Source organism: Thermobia domestica, chromosome 11 (assembly GCF_964235325.1).
Source record: "Thermobia domestica chromosome 11, izTheDome1.hap1.1, whole genome shotgun sequence".
Lineage (NCBI taxonomy): Eukaryota > Metazoa > Arthropoda > Insecta > Zygentoma > Lepismatidae > Thermobia > Thermobia domestica.
Window position 1 is genome coordinate 242,698,950 of NC_137464.1, and position 10,703 is coordinate 242,709,652.

Sequence of the window (10,703 nt, forward strand, 5' to 3'; positions counted from 1 at the left end):
AGGTGTTAATTGACAGTAATAAAGCAATGGGAAAGTAAATATGTTTTGCAGAGTCACGTTTGCTTTTTTTGAACATTTGCGTTTGCTCTGAATTCAACAAAAAATTACAACCGCAGAAATACTAACTGGTTTCATTGCTCCAACCATCGCTTCAAAGAATACTTCCCGAGGGTCCTTGCCTTGAACCATCTAAATTTTCGTTCTTTTTCTGTTTAACAGAGGGAAGAAAGAAATTATGCTAGATTTGGCCAGGATGCTAAAGTCAAGATGCTAGATGCTAAATGCATGTGGATCATGCTAGATCTAGCACCAAGATGCTAGGTATGGCTTCACTGATCAGAATATCACACTGGTAGCTCACAACACGTAGTTTCACTCGTAGCTCACAACACGTAGTTTCACAGAAGTGGAGCTTTCTGATTCCGTGATATGTGACCTCTTATCACATCTCTCCGTAGCGGGATGCACTATGAGAATGATCACAGCGGCTTCCTAGGAAAATGTTGCATATACACGGAGTCATTTTGGATAATAAAAAACTCCTTAATGGTAAAGATCTATTTGTCCGTGATTACCTGTGAACCAAGATGTGCTCTTATGACTCTCTTCTGACGTATCTATGGAGTCAGGAAATTAGAGAAGAGTGATTTACTACCATATATTTCGCATGACGTGTCATGGTGCAGACGGACGGCGTATTTTATAGACTGGAACTATCAAAATTCCAGTGCGTAGTTCCTCTGTATTTCGACTCAATTGTCCTCATGCACGATGTGCATCTTCAAGGTCTGTAATCCCAGAATTTCCAGGGACTGGAATACGCCCACTGTCAGGTCAGACCGAAGTCCTGAGTGCTTACCAATTATCCTACTTGTCGAGGCAGTAATGCTAGCAAGTCAAGTCTTTTCCAGCTCTGTAAGCATAACACCCGAGCGTTATATGGTAAGCTCACCTACCGCCAGTGAACGCACCAGTTACTGCATCCCACGATTTGACCACAGCGCACCAGAGTCAAATCCAATCCGGGATCCCTAGGTATGCCTAGGGAGGGTTTTTTGTTCATTCCTGGCTCTGCCTACCTCTATCGTTCAATGGCAGAGCCAGGAATGAACAAAAAACCCTGTGACTAAGGTACTTCCGAACCCAATGGTTAGGGATGCGCACAAGACAAGTCGAGACAGGATTTTCTTGACAAAATTCGAGTCGAGACACGACTCTTCCAATAGTAAAATATACATTTTTCTAGTCGAGACATCACTTCTACAGCACATTTTCGAGTCGAGACAGCCACAAATCTTGTCTCGTGCGCATCCCTACCAATGGTATGTATAGGTCACCATTTGGGAGGGGCCATCACACCCTTTCAGAGCCGTTCAAGTAATTCATAACTTCTTCTAATTACTGTAGAGGTACGCTGTATATTACCAGATCCAATGGGTGATGTAGACTGTCTTCCTTTAAAGACAATGATCATTTGGAAGCGGCGTCTCCCCTGGTAAAGTTGTGGATCATTCCACTTCCTCTCTTACTTTACTACGAGGGATGATTAAATGAAAACCTTAAAGTGCAATTTATTTTAAAATATAACAATGAAAAGGAAATCTTACTTCTTATTTTTCAACGTAGTACCTTTGACGTTGAATGTAAGTATTCAATCGCTTCGGAAGCGCATTGATACCACGTTGGAAGAATTATTTTGGCGGAGGTTGTAGCCACTCATGTACTGCATTTTTCACCTCTTCATCACTATTGAAATGCTTGCCTCATATCATTTCTTTGAGGGGTCCAAACACATGGAGTCACTGAGGGCAAGGTCTGATGAATAGGGTGAATGAATGTGACACTCAAATTTGATGTTATCTATAGTCTGAATGGTCAAACAGGCAGTATGCGGTTGAGCATTGTCATGCAGTAGGAGGACAGCTGAGGACAAAAGTTTGATTGCAGAGCGAAGTTGATTTTACAGCAGTTTGAATACGAGGCACTGGTTTGTCACTCCTTTTTCCATGTACTGTTCCAAAATTACTCCTTTTGCATCCCAGAAGAGAGTGGGCATGGCCTTTTTTGCTGAGGTTGAGTGCGGAATTACATATTATTATTATTATTATTATTATTATTATTATTATTATTATTATTATTATTATTATTATTATTATTATTATTATTATTATTATTTTGTCTAGGAATTAATTCGTGCGGTTGGTACGCACACATTGAAGCTGTAGTACAAACACAAAATACATAAATACCTTAAGAAAAATATTGTCCATCGCTAGCCACCACTTTCGCCCATCTGTCAGGCAATGTACGGATTCCGTGGCGAAAGAAGTCCTCATCCTTGGAAGCGATCCAGTCAGAGACCCATGTTTCGATATCTTCTGAAGAAGTAAACCGCTGTCCAATCAAATCGTTGTTCATGCAATCGAACAAGTAGTAGTCAGAAGGAGCAACATCTGGTGAATACGGCGGGTGGGGTAAAACTTCCCATCCGACATTTTCTAAATAGGTTTTGACCGGTTTTGCGACATGTAGGCGAGCGTTATCATGTTGAACAATAAGTTTATCATGTCTGTTCTCCCATTCTGATCGTGTTCTGGCCAGAGCTTGCTTCAAACGCATTAATTGTCGTCGATAACGTTCTCCATTCATAGTTTCACCCGGTTGCAGCAGCTCATACTACACCACACCTTTCATATCCCACCATATGCACAGCATAACCTTTGCACAGTGAATATCTCGTTTTGGTTGTGATGGACCTGGTTCACCTGGTTTCACCCAGGCCTTTTTTCGTTTAGGGTTCTCGTAATGGATCCACTTCTCATCACCCGTAATAATTCGATGCAGAAACCCCTTTCTGCTCTGTCGTTGAAGCACCAATTCGCAAATGGTTTTTCGTCTTTCAACGTCTCTGTCTTTCAATTCATGTGGAACCCAATGTGACATCTTTTGAATCATTCCCATGGCTTTCAAGCGTTTGGAGACTGTTGTTTGATCAACGCCTAATGCTGCTGCAAGTTGTTCCTGCGTTTGACACGAATCCTGCTCGAGCAATGCTGTCAGTTCTTCGTCTTGAAATTTTTTTGGCTGTCCAGCTCGCTCTTGATCTGCCAAGCCGAAATCACCACTTCTAAACCGTGCAAACCACTTCTAACACGTTCGCTCAGCTAGAGCATGGCCACCATACACTTCCACCAAAATACGATGACTTTCAGTCGCACTTTTCTGCATGTTAAAGTAATGCAGCAGGACACCCCGCAAAAACACTTTATCAGGCACAAATTGCGCCATGTTCACTTAACTACAAACTGGTGTTGTTAACGCTTTAATCCACTGCCCTATACTACGAACGATACGCGATGACAGGGGTTTGCAACACATGTGTGGATACACGGAACTGTGGGACGCTCCGTTCGTTGCGCCATCTCTTGTCCACCCGCACGAATTAATTCCTAGACCAATTATTATTATTATTATTATTATTATTATTATTATTATTATTATTATTATTATTATTATTATTATTATTATTATTATTATTATTATTATTATTATTATTATTATCTTTTGGTGAAGAGCTATGCGCCAATTCCTTGCTCGCTTTTTTGGTTTCTGGTTGATGGTAGTGAACCCAGCTCTCATCGTCTGTAACAATCCTGTCCCGAAATGCATCACCCTTGACGTTAAAACGACGTAAGAGTTCTTTACACCCGTCGACGCGACGATCTTTTTCAATTCAGCAGTCAACTGAAGAGGGACCCATCTTGTAGACGCCATATTGAAATGCAGAACATTATGCACAATGTGTTGAGCTGAATGAAACTAATATTCATGATTGAAGCCATTTTTTCAGCGTAATACGCATGTTTTCCTTTACAAGCTGTTCCGTTAACACATTGTTTTCACCGATCACTAAGCGATGAGCCTGTCTCGGCCGAGGAGCATTCTCCATAGATGCTATGCCACTTTTAAACTTCCTATACCACTCGTATACTTGCTACAGAGACAAACACGAATCACCATACTTTGCTGCCATCTTGCTATGAATTTCAACTGGTTTCAAACCTTCACTGCTCAAAAAAACCGGATTACCGAACGCTGTTCTAAAGCGGAGCAGGTTGATAATGGGGCAGCCATCTTGATACTGACGCCGTCGCTTTCGTCGTTCTCTTACCAACATTCCGCCACCTGTCGGTTATTAAGAGCAACTTAAGGTATATTACTGCTACATATCCAAGCAATCATCCAACTTTACGGCATTTGATTGCATTTTTAAGGTTTTTTATTTGATCCTCCCTAGTAGTACTACTGAAGTTCGAGAATGTTAGGATACTGGTATCCCATTCCGAACCCAAGAACACGCACAAATCCCTAATTGAGGACTTACCACTTTATCCTCCCTGTAGGTATTTGATTTGCCCCCCGGGCACACCAACTATCCCTCTTTCATAAGTGTTGGAATACTACGTAGTTGTATCTCCTGAACCCAAGGGCATGACCTAGATGTACATTTTGGAGATAGAATGGAGAGACAGCGTAAACATTATCTATCTCGATGAGACTGTGACGTGGTCGCACGTATCCTCTCAGATCCAATGTTACTGATTAGTCACTATTTGGATATTCGGTCGAAGCCTTTATTCCCCAATAGGTTGTTCTCCAGTGTTAACGTGCACTCCATAGATAGAAAGCATTACCAGCTGGAAATACGAGTGTGTTTCCACGCACTTCCCGAGTCCTATCCGCCCGTCAGTACTATACATAATGCATGTGCTCAGAGACAACCCTTCCCCCTTTCTCAGCACGGGTTTTGAACCAGTCATGGAGGGGTTAGGATTTAGAGAACCTGGAAATTTGTAGGTTCAGATCGCCAGATTCTCGTGCAGTATCTGGTACTTGCATTGTCGATGCAATTTTCTTCTTTCGCCATGACACTTTGCTTCTGCAACGATTTATGTTGGAATCAAGTGAGCATATTTATGTTGGTCAATGCAATCCTTACAGCACGTGCGCTACTCTGATGTGAATGATCTCTTAGAGTGTAAGCCTGTCGGTAAAGATGACAAATACATTGGTAATTCTAAATGTCTGCAGGAGGTTGAATATCTCACTTGCACTCTTACCTAACTTATGCACAACTACAGCTATTATTCTCCTCCTCCCACTGAAATTAACAAACGGGACAATGAAAACATTGTAATCACAATATATCATACTTTATATAATCTGTAACTGTCATGTTCATGGTGGCTTTAAGTTTACGCTACTTACGATCGCGATTATTTTTTTATATATATATATAAATTTATATCAATTCGAGGAAATACTGAAAGTGATGAACGCTATTGTTTTTCTTTTCTATGTAAATGACTGAAGTTTAGGTGTAAAACAAACGCATGTACACTAGTAGCAGTGGCGGATCCAGGGGGTGATCACCTCGATCGCCACCCCTAGAAGAGGAAGCTTTCTTATTTTATATGTATAAATAAAACCCATCCCAGAGTTTGAAGCTCTTAAAAGTAGCTCTAAGTAGCAGTATTACAATCCACCGCCTCCCCAGAAGTCGGTCCTGGATCCGCTCCTGACTACTAGAAGTTTAATATACAGAACAAATTTGCTATAGCAATCAACATATTTTTGCCAACGTGCGATCAGTTTCATAATCGCGTCGCGGTCGTTATAAAAGTATCATCTTGACAACAAAACCACACCTGATTTCATGCTTCACCGCATCACTATAATCAAAATGAAGTCCTTTCAGATGTTTCTTAACTTTCGGAAAATAATATAAATCTGATGTTGCCAGATCTGATCTGTATGTGGGATGAGATATGACAGTGAAAACAACACATTGAATCTTCTCAGTTGTCTTTGTACTAGTATGAGGGACATCATAACTAGGGATGCACGCGAGACGAGACGAGACGAGAAATGGAAAAGTCTCGTATCGTCTCGCAGCCTCAAATGTTGGTCTCGTCTCGCGTCTCGTCTCGTCTCGCAAATGTGAAGTCTCGTCTCGCGTCTCGCATAAAATTTTGAGTCTCGTCTCGCGTCTCGCGCGAGACTTTCTCGCATGGTCTCGCAGTCTCGCATATATTCTGGTCAAAATTTTGCAATGTGTTATTCTATGGCTGTTAATGAATAATGATGTGATATTCTGTCCGAAGGCACGTATTTGACCTAAAAGTCCCTTGGCAAGCTGAATCCTTGGTGGTTTGCCATTGCTTTCCATGGGATGAATGTTCATAACATCCTAAGGAGACGGAACCTAAAGTTCAACATGGTATCCGAATTTGTGTCCCCTCCGCTCCAAATTAAAAGAAAAGTTGTGCTGGAATTTGATACTGGACCATTAATTTTCGTCAAATTAACCCTTTCCGGTACCCGGCTTTTTGGACTATTTTTTAGACTTTCAGTCAAGCAGCTACTGCATCGTCACTATTTATCCTAGGATCATGGTTCATACCTCATTCTCTTCAGAATGAAGCTGGCTTTCAAATGGTACCACTTGCATGCTCATACCATATACCAGGAGCGGGGAAAATGATGTCAAAGGGAAAATTCCGGAGGGATTTTTTTTCTCTCACTTTGGGCCCCTCTGGAGCGGCCCTGTATGAACGTACCCATCTAAAAAATCTGATAAATAGTACTTGGTATACTGAATGTGTGTGCCAAATTTCAAGTTTCTATCTTGAATAGTAAGGGCGGAAGAAATTTTATCAGGAATTCCCACCATGCCCCAAGTTACCGTAAAACACCATGATCTCAGGTAAAAAATTTCCTGAGACATCCCTAATTACCCTAGGGTCAAGTTTCGCCCATCATTCTCTTCAGCTTAGAACTGCCTTTCAGGCGGTATGACTCACATGTCTCCATCATGTATCTAAGGAGGGAAAATCCCGAAAAAAGGGATTTTTTGGGTCTAAATATCCTTTTTTTCAACTTTTAGCCCCTCTGGACCCCCCTGTTTTAACGCAGAGATCGGAAAAAAATCTGATAAATACTACTAGGTGGGCTGAATATTTATGCACAATTCCAATTTTCCAGGTGCAAAAGTAAGCCCGCCAAAAAAAATATATACCGACAACGTCCCATATTTCCGTATACAGAGGGACATTTTTAAACATTCCCTGAGGCATCCCTAATTACCCTAGAACCATAATTTGCACATCATTCTCTTCAGAATAGAACTACCTTTCAGGCGGTACCATTCACTTGTTTCCATCATGTATCTAAGGCGAAAAAATCCCGTGAAAGGGATTTTTGGTAAAAATTTCCCTTTTTCAACGTTTAGCCCCTTTGTACCCCATGTTTTAACACAGAAGTACGAAAAAATCTCGTAAATACTCCTCGGTGGACTGAATGTTTGTGCACAATTTCAATATTCTTGGTGCAAAAATAAGCCCGCAAAAAATAATACCGAAAATGTTCAAAATTCCCCTATACAGAAGTATATTTTCATAAAAATTCCCTGATACTTCCCTAATTACCCTAGGGTCATGTGTCGCACATCATTCTCATCAGAATAGAACTGCCTTTCAGGCGGTACCATTCACTTGTCTCCATCATATATCTAAGGCGGGAAAATCACGAAGAAATGGATTTTTTGGTAAAATATCCCTTTTTCAACTTTTTGCCCCTCTGGATCCCCCCGTTTTAACGCAGAAATCTGAAAAAAAATCTGGTAAATACTACTCGGTAATTGAATGTTTGTGATAAATTTCAATCTTCGTAAAAATAAGCCCGCCAAAAAATAATGAACATAGACCGGCCCCGCAATATTAAAAGAAAATATATATTTTAGAATTATGACGTCATCACCTCCTATGTCTCGACGCAGAAAGGTGTGAAACCATACGTAAGGTCTTCTACAATGCCTCTGGACTTGAAAAAAAAACCCGGACGAAAAAGCTCAAATAGGAGATTTATAACGCAATGTACCATGAAACACCCCGTATGGTACAGATTGTACGGGATCCCCAAAGGGTTAATAGCATAATCTACAGCAAAACCAGCATAAATTGTTGCTGGATCCAACATTGTTTTCCAGCTTAGAGGTCTCCAGCAATATTTGGCTCTTCTAAAATATCGTCGCCACTATCAACATTCACACGTTTTGGTCGTTTCCTTAAAGGGTGATTTTCCATTATAAAGATGTTTTTATACCACCAAGAGCGCTTGTACGACCCAATTCTTTTGGTTCGTTCGCGCTTGTAGCAATGTTGCATTATCGCATTTTATCAACTTTCGCTTTCAACTTATATAGTGTTGCCAGATCTAGAAAATAAAATTACTGACAGATATAGGGCCATTCCTACCATCTCGCATCAAACCTATAGGGCCATCCTACAAAACCAGTGTTTGAATTAAACTTCCGAACTAGAGGGGGATGTTTTTTGATAAATATATAGAAAGAAAATACTTATTCCATGTAAAAATACCATGTTATTTCTGCGAGCCGGACCCGGGATAAACTTTGACGAGAGGGGATTTACCCGCCATCCCCCAACATAAATCGCTAGTAGTAATGTGAAAAAGACAGAAACAACAGAAATATCACATTTTGCAGCAATAGGGAGTCTTATTCGCTTTTCAGACCAAAAAACAGAAGTTCATGTATTCGTGCGCGCCCGCGTATATGTGTTTGTCTCGCAAAATAAAGTCCTAAATCGATGAATATGAATATGAATATGAATATGATGTTGTAATAAATTTCCAATTTACAAAGCTTTTCTTTTTTAATGATGTTTAGAAACTAAAGAAGGCTTTAATTCTGAAAATCAACCTTGAATAATAATAAATCTCATAAAATGTCTATTGCCCCAATCACTTTTTTATTCTTGGAGGCATTAACGCTCAACTTAGAAAATTCACTAAATATATAATTACATGTAATTTATAAATGTTGCGAGACTGCGAGAAGTCTCGCGAGACTTCTCGTGCGAGACTTAACTGAGTCTCGTCTCGCGTCTCGTCTCGCATGGTTTAGTCTCGTCTCGCGTCTCGCATAAAATTTTCAGTCTCGTCTCGTGTCTCGTCTCGCAAATGCGAGACGAGACGCGAGACGAGACGAGACTTCTCGCGTCTCGCGTGCATCCCTAATCATAACTATGCTAAATGAGAGGATTTCAGTTGTCAACAAACTTGTCGATTTCATGCTTCCAGTTTTGTAAAAGTATTACAGTACGAATCAGAATTGAGTACCCTTGGGCAGGTATTCCATATTCACTATACCATGAAAATTCCAAAAGACTGTAAGCATGACGTTGCTGCTTATGAGACAGTCTTAATTTTTTTCAGTACAAGCGATCCTTTGTGGCAATACTCATGAAGCCTCTCTTGTCTCTGGGGTGAACATGGTGTACGCAAGTTTCATCATCTGTGATAATATCTTTCAAAAACTCGTCTGTTTGCAAATATTCCGTTTCATGTCAGAAGTTAATTTACGCTGGACCCGCCATTCATAAACTATTTCGTAACCAGATCTACAATTAACGCCTGCACTAGCTTCCGTGAGATAACACTGTTTATAGCAAGTTCTGCCTACGTAATGCAATGAGTCTCTTTAATCAGTTCATCAACACGATTGAGATGTGGTTCACCCGTTGAACTGTGCAACCTTCCACTTCATTGTTTGTCAACTGAGGCGAGGCTTGATCCCATGCAGTTTTTTGAACAAGGACGAATAGCACAATTTTTTTGGCGTATTGATATATTTACAATCCTCCGCGACAACAATCATTATTCTTCGATGCGTGTCAATGAGAGACACATTACCTGTTTTAAGAAATTCGATCACCTCACTTTGCTTCAGCCGCCCAACATTGTAACACACCCCGTAATTGGGATTATGTTACATATTATATCTCGTTTGAAAGCTTATGAAACAGGCTTGCAGATAGTGTTCAAATTGTCCCAGTATTGCATACAAGAGGGAAGTAACGGAGGGAAATTTTTCAAATTTCCTTATAAAATTCCCTTTTTAAAACAATTTTGCACTGTTCTTGAGTGTAAACACTGTCGCTATAGGAACAATATTTGATTAGGCGAAACTGGTACTGTATCCAAAGATCCATGTGAGCTGTCAAGTTTTTAGCTTCATTAGAAGCCGTTAAAAAAAACATTCTTCGTAACTACTTACTCTAATAACGTAACAATGTTCGACCTTTTCATAGATGACAGTGGTTACGAATATTAATAAACGAATGTTTTTTATCCAAAATTGGAGATACAATACTATTCCCTAACATACGAAAGCTCTATATTTCTATGCGGGAACACTAATTACAGTTCTGAACAACAAAGGACAGTGAAACTTGAATTAAAGTTTTCGTACAAAATACTACACCAGAATGTCCATTGCAATAATTACTTCTACTACATAAACAATAGTTACCTCTAATGTATATAGAAATCGAGACGTAACCCTACTAGCGTCAACCTTCAATGTAATTATTTTGCGCGTGCAGCAAATCTTCGATTATATCACCATCCTCCTTTGCACTGCGCGCCAGTACATGCAGTCTTGGCCAACAGATGTCTTCTCGGCCCTCTTTGACGGTGTTGAATGCCTCTAGAATGGTTCATAACATTGACAACGGAATTGAAATTGGAACGGAATTGGACATAACAGTGGGAACGTCTCTTTGGGTGTACGTGAGATAAGCAAAATGATTGTGTGCATTAGAAGTAATTATTTATGATTT